This window comes from Cyprinus carpio, chromosome A11, assembly GCF_018340385.1.
Source record: "Cyprinus carpio isolate SPL01 chromosome A11, ASM1834038v1, whole genome shotgun sequence".
Taxonomy (NCBI): Eukaryota; Metazoa; Chordata; class Actinopteri; order Cypriniformes; family Cyprinidae; genus Cyprinus; species Cyprinus carpio.
Window position 1 is genome coordinate 25,064,509 of NC_056582.1, and position 10,167 is coordinate 25,074,675.

A 10,167-nucleotide genomic window follows, 5' to 3' on the forward strand; every position below is an offset into this window, starting at 1 on the left:
TGACCTTATCCTTACACCCCCCACCTTGAAAGTGTATGTGGCTGCCATTGCAGCCCATCATGATGCAGTGAACGGCTGGTCCCTGGGGAGGCATGACTTGATCGTTAGGTTCCTGAGGGGTGCCAGAAGGTTAAATCCTCATAGGACACCCCTGACACACTTCTGGGACCTCTCTATTGTTCTGGCTGGACTTTGTGTTGTGTGTTGGGTAACAGGTAATTGGCGGGAAGGACTGGCTCGGTGTCACGCTTGCTGCATCATTCCCCATAACACAGGGATGCGAGCGCCTTTCTTCTCCCAGTAGAGTTCCCCGGTTGGCATACCCTGGTCGAGCATCCTCCAGCACCCTCAGTGGTCAGACATGGTGGAGCAGTCTGGCGCCAGGCCCAGTACTGGTGTTAGCATGCCCGGAGTACCGGTCAGCCCCTGTACTGGGCTAGGGTCCATATGGCTTGATTCCCTACAGGTAATCCCATATGTGTATTCTCCATGGTAAGGTTTCCATCTTGGTAACCCGTGTCTTCCCTTGACAGACTTCTCTGTCAGTCTCTTCTGGCAGCTGTTCCATCCCTACTCCATGGTAGGACCTGCCTCAGAGACCCACTCCATATGTAGTACTGCCCCTGGGTCAGTCCATATCAGTATCTCCACATGTCACCTCCCTAAGGGTAGGATTGTGGTCTCCGTAGCAACCTTCACCATCGTTCTACCACCCCATTGTTCTGCCAAGCTAAAAAAAAAATAGGAAGATTTGAAGCAATCTTTCACTGAAGGTTGAAATCCCTTCCAAAAACTTTGTGTGGGCGGAACAGAAGCATGGCCTTCTCCAGCAGTGATGTACTCACCCTTTTGGTCCCCTTCGGTACCAAGGTCAGTGAATTTGCACTGGGGCTTTGGGAAGGTTATGACCTTAAGCGTAGCTTTTGTGACACGCCGCAGCTTGTCGACAATTGCAGCGCCACAGGGTTGTGACAGTGTTCAGGTTGTGGTGTTTTCCATAGGACCCCATATGTTGTTCGACATAACTCTTAGTGACCGACAGATAGGGAACGTCTCGGTTACGTACATAACCCTTGTTCCCTTATTGTGGGAATGGAGACGTTATGTCCCCATGCCACAATCTTGAACCATTCGCTGTTGCCGGGACATGTTCTTGGCTCCTCAGCGTAAAACCTGAAGAGTGGATGCACTTGTCGCCTATTTATACCCATAGGCACGGGGAGTGGCTCAGGTATGTAAAATCCACTAGCCAATTTTCATTGGCGTTTTCTCTTAAACTCAGAGATGATTGGTCTCCCAAGTGAGACCCCATATGTCGTTCTACATAACGTCTCCATTCCCTCCACAGGGAACCATGTGTGTAAATATGAAGAAGTTTAAATTATATATTTGTTATTTATATATTATTAGGTGTCATTAAAAAATAACACAGACAGTATTACATCCTAATGCTTTATCTTTTCTTTTGCAAAGAGCTCAGATCAAATCTCCTAAAGCACTGCTTTCTGCTGTTGAAAAATTAAAGGTGTGGTTTGGGATTTAAGATCGCAGGATCATGTTTACAGAAAAATTAAAGGTGTGGTTTGGGAGTTTTATCTTTTCAGCGAACTATGGTCAGTTATTTCCAAGTTAATGGAATTTTTAGTAATTTACTCATTTGTGACCTTACTTTTTTGTGTGCTCATTCATTTTATTTGTTCATTTGCCACTGATGATTTATTTATTTGTTGCTTATAACACTGAGCATTTCTTTCTGCCCTTGATGAAGGAAAAATGAAAGTTTTCTGTGAATTTTGCCTAAAACAATATTTTTTCTGAAAAACAAATTTAATATTATTAATCTTTTATTTTACCAAAGTTTTATAGGCTACTCATAAAACTAAAATAAACTCAAAAGAAACCATCTATCATATATACCTTTGTAACACTGATCTTAAAGTAGTCTATATTTTGAAACCTTTTTAATATGAGATCACAAAACAAGAAGCTAATAAAAATAAACATTCTAAAGGCTTTTCAAAATGTATGTAACTTCCCTGATATTATAGCCTATAGCACTTTTTTCTTTTCTTTTTTTGAAATATTTTTGTTCATTTTAATGTTTTTGTTGTTTTTGCTCTGTTTTTACATGCTTTAAAACTGTACGACATTGCCTTATATCTGCCTTGTACTTTTTGCCTTAATTGAATGTGATGGAACTAAAAAAAAATTATAAAAAAAAATTAAATTAAAAAAAATAAATAAGAGAAAAAAACGCTTCATGTGGCTTAATGCGTTAAAATAGTGTTTTTAAAAGACCAAACGAACGCAGCCCCTTTGATTACGCAATTCCTCCCATAGAAAACCTTTATGAAAAATAAATCCCGATATGTGTGTGGAAAATTGCGTACGCATTTTCTATGTCCATTTTGTGCATACGCAATGTTTATAAATGAGACCCCTGGACTGTGAGCACAGGTCCACTACAGGGCATCAGTCCTCATGCCACCCTCATGGAGTCTTTCTGACAGTTTGTATTAAAACCAGGTAAGTGTCACCATAAGGAATAAAAAATATTCCTTAAGCATCTGTAAGTTGAGCAGCATTTGGACCTGGAAACTCTTCAAAATGTTGCCAAACATTCAAGATTTTGTAAGTCTGCTGAAATCTCTTCTTCGAGAGCTAGCTGAATACACAACACACAGAACACGAAGCAACATGAATGTAAAATGTGTGAATACAGGAGGGAGCTCTGACATCACTGTAGTTCAGTGAGATACTCAGAGAAAGATGAAACTAACTTGAATCAACAACAAAATGACATCACCTGAAAACCATCGAACTCTTTAAAGGACAGAATATTGAGTCGTTCAGAAGACCCTTGTGAACACATCTGCATACTCACAGTAACCACTGATAGAATATTAGAGAGATTGTGCTGAACAGGTTTTGATGGCAATGGTCTGGTTTAGTAGAGTTGATGTCAGACTGGAATGAGTTGAACCGAACGAAGGTTTAAGCGTGTCAAAATACTCAGATACTTTAGTTGTTTACTGCACTGAATGATATCAGAAATGTAATTAACAGTATGTCATTAGATTGAACAAAAGTTTGGTGTTTCTGTCATTTTGCCCACACGACATAAAGACAAACAGGTAAAACAAGGAAGTAAATGACCTGCAGACAAACTGAACACAATCCTGCTTCAACTGCAGCTGAAAATCACTTTTACATTACACAATACACTATGATCATATAACATTTTGTGGAAAGATTAATCTAATTTTTGATAAGGAGATATGTTACGGTTTAGCTGTTGTGAAATGAAGGCGCACGAGGAAGACGAATTACAAGGGTTTTTTTTTTACTGATAGCGGCGGAACAGGGGCACATCCAACATAAACTATAACATTACAACATTACTCCAACATTAGGAGACAACATTACTACAACAATCACGGACGAGGAAGAGCTAAACAGACAGGGTATTTAAGCACACCGGAAGTCACTCAGGGAAAATAGAGACAGGTGGGGAGTAAATCATTAAACAAAACAGGCAAGAACAGAAAAAAGACCAAATAAGGAAACTGAAGTCACTGAATGTAACAGTTCGCCCCCTCCCGGAACGGTTGCGTCATCGCACCGCAAGAGGAATACCAGCGTAGGAGGGGCGGGGGTTCTGGAGGGCGGGCGTGGTGCAGGCAAAGAGGGAGCACCAAGGCTAGGAACCAGGGCCAGAGTGGTAATGGAGGGAGGAGCCCGGAGCAGGAGAGCCAATGTGTCAGGCTTAAGAGGAGTCGGAGCCACCAGGATTAGATCGTAGGTTGGAGTCGACCGGCTGGAGGAGCCAAAAGTGGAGGAGGAGCCGACGACACCATGGGGCCGACAGACGGAGACAGCGCCGGTGGGTGAGGAGCAGAGCAGCCACAGAGCCAGGGTGAAGCCGAGGATCCGGAGGGCTAAGGCGAAGCAGAAGGCTCAGGCGACCAAGGTGGATGTACGGGGCCCTGGAAGAGACATTGCAGAGCACCCAGGATTGCTGAGGATGGAGGCGGAAACCAGAGGGAAGTGAGGAGCCTGACAGAGCCAGAGGGATGGAGTTAGAGTGAAGATGAGGAATGGAGCCAGAGCTGGAATGGAGGTCGACGAGGCGGCTGGAATGGTGGAACGACGGAAGCCAAGGGGGAGCCGGGCGGAGAGGTGGTAGAGCAGGTGGGATGCCACGCCAGCGCGGAGGGACGAGGGTAGGGTCCGAAGAGCCAAGAGGGAAAGCTGGGTCGAAGGAGATGGATAGTCCAGGGTAGCTAAAGAGCGGAAGGCAGCCACTGGGAAAGGGACTCGTTAGAGGCGGCGTCCAGCTCGAGGCGGAGCTGGGATATCTGGAACGTTCCTTTAGGTCGAAGATGGGATTCGGAAGTCCAGAACCATCGCGCCCAGATGGCGCGGGACTGAGGGTGAGGGCTGTGGACTGACTGGCACCAGCGGAGATGAGGTCGAGGGACTGGCTGGTCTCAGGAGGAGATGAGAGGGAGATGGGAGGGAACACAGGAGGGTTCAGTGCCTGGACAGAACCAGCGGAGAAACAAAAGGAGGATCAGTGCTGGACGGAACCAGCAGAGAAACTGGAGGATCAGGGCTGGACGGAACCAGCGGAGAAGAAACCGAGGATCAGGGCTGCAGAACCAGCGGAGAAACCAGAGGATCAGGGCTGGGCGGAACCAGCGGCGAGAAACAGGAGGGTCAGGCTGGGCGAACCAGCGGAGAAACAGGAGGGTCAGGGCTGGGCGGAACCAGCGGAGACAGAAACAGAGGGTCAGGGCTGGGCGGAACCAGCGGAGAACCAGCGGAGAAACAGGAGGGTCAGGGCTGGGCGGAACCAGCGGAGTAGAACGAAACAGGAGGGTCAGGGCTGGGCGGAACTATCGGAAGAGGAGCAGAGAATGACATGGTCTAAGAGTGAGGCGGGGAGAGGGAGGTTGGGAGGGAAACACAGGAGGTCAGGGCTGGACGGAACCAGCGGAGAAACTGGAGGATCGCGGAACTAGCCTCCCCAAACCAGTCTATCAGGTCCATTTATTCCCCTCTATATTTCCCAGAAACCAAATGCGCTCACCCTCAGTCGCAGGAGTGTGGGCAGGGCTTTCCTCCACGCCCTCGCGATCTCCACCAATCGTACCACGACGCACGGTGTTGCCGGCACACCACACAAAAAAAAAAAAAGAAAACCGCCACTAAACTGTTTAGGTCCGTGATTCTGTTATGATTTAGCTGTAGTGAAATGAAGACGCACGAGGAAGACGAATTACAAAGGGTTTCTTTTACTGATAGCGATGGACAGGGGCAATCCAACATAAACTATAACATTACAACATTACTCCAACATTAGGAGACAACATTACTACAACAATCACGGACGAGGAAGAGCTAAACAGACAGGGTATTTAAGCACACAGGAGGTAATCAGGGAAATGGAGAAAGGTGGGGATTAATCAATTAACAAAACTAGAACAGGAAAAAGACCAAATAAGGAAACTGAAAGTCACTGAATGTAACAATATATATGTTTGCTGGAAAATATAGAGCTTGTACTTTGTACTTTCTTTAAACAGCAGGTCATAGTTCAGATTGCTCAGTAAGTTTACGAGTCTCTCACTTTGTTTCAGACGGATGATTGTGTTTCCATCACTATCAGTTCTCACATTTTAACCAGTTAAACTATCATTTTTCTTTGAAAGGCTTTAAGAGGGAAAGAACAATGGCAGAATCTTCACTAACAGCAAGAAAAACCAGGAGAGGGAGTATCGACACTTTACCTCCATGTAAGTCAATAACTAAGAAAAACACTTTGACTTTTCTTTTATAATATTGAATATGTACAGTTCAGGAATGTAAAGCAGATTAAATAATTTCAGCTTAACCAGAATAATTCTTGTACATATATTTATTTATTTATTTATTTAGGTGAAGTGGTTATGTAATGAGCTTCACATTTAGGTTCTGATCAGCTTGTCTGGGTTCATTTTACAATAATAACCAGCTGACTGTACATGATCTCTTTATATTTGAGTTTCTTCAGCACTCTTTGTCTCTAAACACTCTTTACATTCAAACCAGCTTCATGAGGTGCATCATGGGATTCTTCATAAACAGTATTGAAGGAGTTCACACTAATCCTAAATAATGTCTCTTTCCAGCAATGTCATCCTCCATGAGTTCACTGTCTGAGGAGATTCAGTGCTCTGTATGTCTGGATGTGTTCACTGATCCAGTCTCGACTCCATGTGGACACAACTTCTGCAAGATCTGTCTGAATAAGTGCTGGGACAACAGCCAGACCTGCAGCTGTCCATACTGTAAAGAAACATTCAAGAAAAGACCTGATCTCAAGATTAATACCACACTCCGAGAGCTCGTAGATCACTGTAAGAAGAAAAGTCCTGAGAAAAAGCCTGAAGTTCTGTGTGACTTCTGTGAGGAAAGAAAGCTGAAAGCCCTGAAGTCATGTCTGGTGTGTCAGAGCTCTTACTGTGAAACTCACCTGGAGCCTCATCTGAGAGTGACAGGTTTGAAGAAACACAAACTGATGGATCCTGTGAGTAATCTGGAGGACTATATATGTCAGAAACATGAGAGACCTCTGGATCTGTTCTGTAGAGATGATCAGACATGTGTGTGTTCATTCTGCACCGAGACAGACCACAAGAACCACAACACTGTTCCTATAGAAGAGGAGAGTCAAGAGAAGAAGGTAGAAGTTATTATTCTTTTAAAGGACTGATATCATGAGGGATCAGATTTTATTTCATGTTGTGATATAAAAGTTCATTATGAAAAACATATTGTTGAGTTTAATCTGTGTTATGATAAACGTGTCTGTGTTGTTCTCTCTCTATAGACTGAACTGATGAAGACACAGAAAGACGTGCAGCTGATGATCCAGAACAGAATCAAGAAGATTCAAGAAATCAAACACTCAGCAGAAGTCAGAAAAGTGAGTTTAAAATAATAGAATAAAATAAATGTAAATATTTATTATTGCAACAAACTTCAATGTTTAGAGACACTGACAAGACATAACAATAACAAAATAAACAAACAATCAAACGAATGAGTGACAGCCCTTCACAGATGACTATCACACTAAAATATACAGCAACAGCCAATAAAACAACAACTAAAATGTCCAGGGCTTGTTCTGCTCTCGTCCAGGGTGCAGGGTGACGTTTAATACTTCATTTGAGGGATTCTGAAAACACATGTAGCCTATGTATGTGAACAAATATGTATGAGCAATAGTTGCACAGATTCTTCTGTTAGCAAACACTGCTGATAATTTGTTGCCTGTCCTGGTTGACCAGAGAAACACAGAGAAGGAGAAAGCAGTCCGTGTCGAGCTCTTCACTGATCTCATCCGCTCCATTGAGAGACATCAGACTGAACTGCTGGAGATGATGGAGGAGGCAGCAGAAAGCAGCAGAGAAACAGGAGCGAGAGCTGATTGAAGAGCTGGAGCAGGAGATCACTAAGCTAAAGATGAGAAACACTGAGCTGAAGCAGCTCTCACACACTGAAGATCACCTCCACCTCCTACAGGTCAGTCAACATGATCTCTCTGATCAATGATGATGCAGGATATGACATGCTGAAGGATTTCTCCTCTCTCCTGCTGTAGATTCACTCATCCCTGTGCAGCCCTAGAAACACCAGGAACTGGCCTGAGATCAGTATGAAGACTGATGAGAGTCTGGAGACTCTGAGGAGAGCTCTGACTCAACTGAAGGACACTATAGATGAGAAACTCACACTAACTGGTACATCAATACACACACTGATCAGATAGAAACATGATAGTGTACTCTATCCTTTAAATATAAGCTTCAGATCTGATGATGTTTTCTTGTCATTAGTCTCTACAGAGCTGAAGTGGATGCAGCAGTATGCAGGTACAGTGTGCTGTCTGCACTACACTAGTTTACATTCATACACTCACTGCTTCATTACCTGCACTACAATCTGATTAAACACTGGATTAAATATTAAAAACATCAGCATCACAGAATATCTGTATTCTCTGTTTTCTCAGTGGATGTGACTCTGGATCCTGATACAGCTCAACCTAAACTCATTCTGTCTGATGATGGAAAACAAGTGAGACATGGAGACATTAGACAGAAACTCCCAGACACACTAGAGAGATTTAATACATGTGCCTGTGTCTTGGGAAAGGAGGGATTCTCCTCAGGGAGATTTTATTTTGAGGTGCAGGTGAAGGGAAAGACTGATTGGGATTTAGGAGTGGCCAGAGAATCCATTAACAGGAAGGGAATGATCACAGCAAGACCCAGTGATGGTCAGTGGACTGTGGCTCTGAGGAATAGAGATGAATATAAAGCCTGTGCTGGTCCTTCTGTGTCTCTGTCTCTGAGAGTGAAGCCGCAGCGGGTCGGTGTGTTTGTGGATTATGAGGAGGGTCTGGTCTCCTTTTATGATGTGGAGTCCAGCTCTCATATCTACTCTTTCACTGCTCAGTCTTTCACTGAAAAACTTTATCCATCACACAGACCATCACATAATGATGGAGGTAAAAACTCAAGCCCACTGATCATCACACCTGTCAGTTATAATAAATGAATTTACTCAATTATCAAATGCAAGATTAAAATAATGAATTTTATCATTAAAAATCTGGAAACATTATGTGCTGCTATTTTTTTTTATCATTTGCTTTTCAGTTTTTAAAATCTAAATGATCTTATCACATATTTTTAATGTAAATATAATGCTTGTTCAGTAAATGATTTTTTGTTCAACTTTTCATAAATATTCCTGCCATTTTTCTACCTGAAAAAGTGAAATTATAGACTATAGCACTTTTTAATTCTTTTTCTTTTTTTAAAGAATATTTTTATGTTCATGTTGTTGTTGTTGTTCTATTTTTCATGCTTTAAACTGTACGACATTGCCTTATATCTACCTTGTACTTTTTTTGCTGGTCTATGCTTTATTAGTAATGTGTTTACTGAGTTTGTTCTTTTAATCCAAAATGTCCTGGGGTTGGACCTTCAGCTATGTTTGCTTCACAGAATGTAACCAATATTGTCTATCTCTAATAAGCTGCCCCTAGCTTTGGACCCCCCACAAACCACCAGAATGCAGGGAACGTCAATTTCAATACTCTGATATCTGAGCCACCAACTTGTGTGGTTGTGTGCATACTGCGCGGCACTATTTTGACCACCCCTGACAAAATCTCACTCCAAGGTTTTTTGAAAAGTTGGCAGGTATGGAACCATCTTCATTTAATCTCCGTTATCATCTGCAGGTGCCAGTTAAGATTTGACTGCATGCATATGAAATCCACAACAGATACCTCCACAAATGGCTTTAACTGTGTGTCACTAGATTAACTAGAAGCTAGTCAATTAAGGCAGAAACATCCCATAATACTTCTGTAATGCAGGGTTTCTCGGCTCTCCAAAAGTCTTCCTGCAGAAGCCCTTCAGAAAAACACCAAATATTCAGTGTGAAATAAATGTGGATAGGTTTTTCTTGAAAAGAGTTGATTTGAGCTTCATGTCCGTGTTCAGGAGGAGTTCAGGCTTCACTTCAAGAACATCTCTCGGATCATGGACTGTGTCGGCTGCAGTAAATGCCGGCTCTGGGGAACCTTACAGTAAAGCAGAAGCTGTTTGTCTGAAACGGAAGCTGGGAACGGCCCTCAGAAACCTAATCTACCAGAAAGCTGCTGTCCCGTCAGACCCAGGGTCTGGGAACGGCCCTCAGGATCCTGTTCTCCGAGAAAGAGATCGAGAAGCTTCCAGAAAACAGTCCGTCCAAAGGCTTCCAGCTCACGCGGCAGGAGATCGTGGCTCTGCTCAACGGATTCGCCAGGTAACGGAGTTCTACAAAAAATCAAAGTATCAAAAAGTTATAGAAGTTTAAATGTATTGTAAAGAAAATACACTGTACTGATTTTATTTTGTATATAATAAATATTTTACATAACAGGTTTTACTGTAAAATTGCTATAAAATTTAAGCCTTTGTTTAAATAAGTTATGTTTCGGATTTGAAGTTGATATGATTCAAAAAACAGAGGTTTCTGTGAGATTTTATTTAGAGTGTTATACCACAATCAGCCACCGGGTGAAACCCTAACTCCATTGATTTTTTTTAAAATGCATTTTTC

At 42.8% G+C, this 10,167-nt stretch overlaps 1 pseudogene; it reads left to right on the forward strand.

Moving 5' to 3' along the window:
- Positions 1–5,331: 5,331 nt before the first annotated feature.
- On the forward strand, positions 5,332–8,676 carry LOC109065162 (annotated as a pseudogene).
- Positions 8,677–10,167: the final 1,491 nt, after the last annotated feature.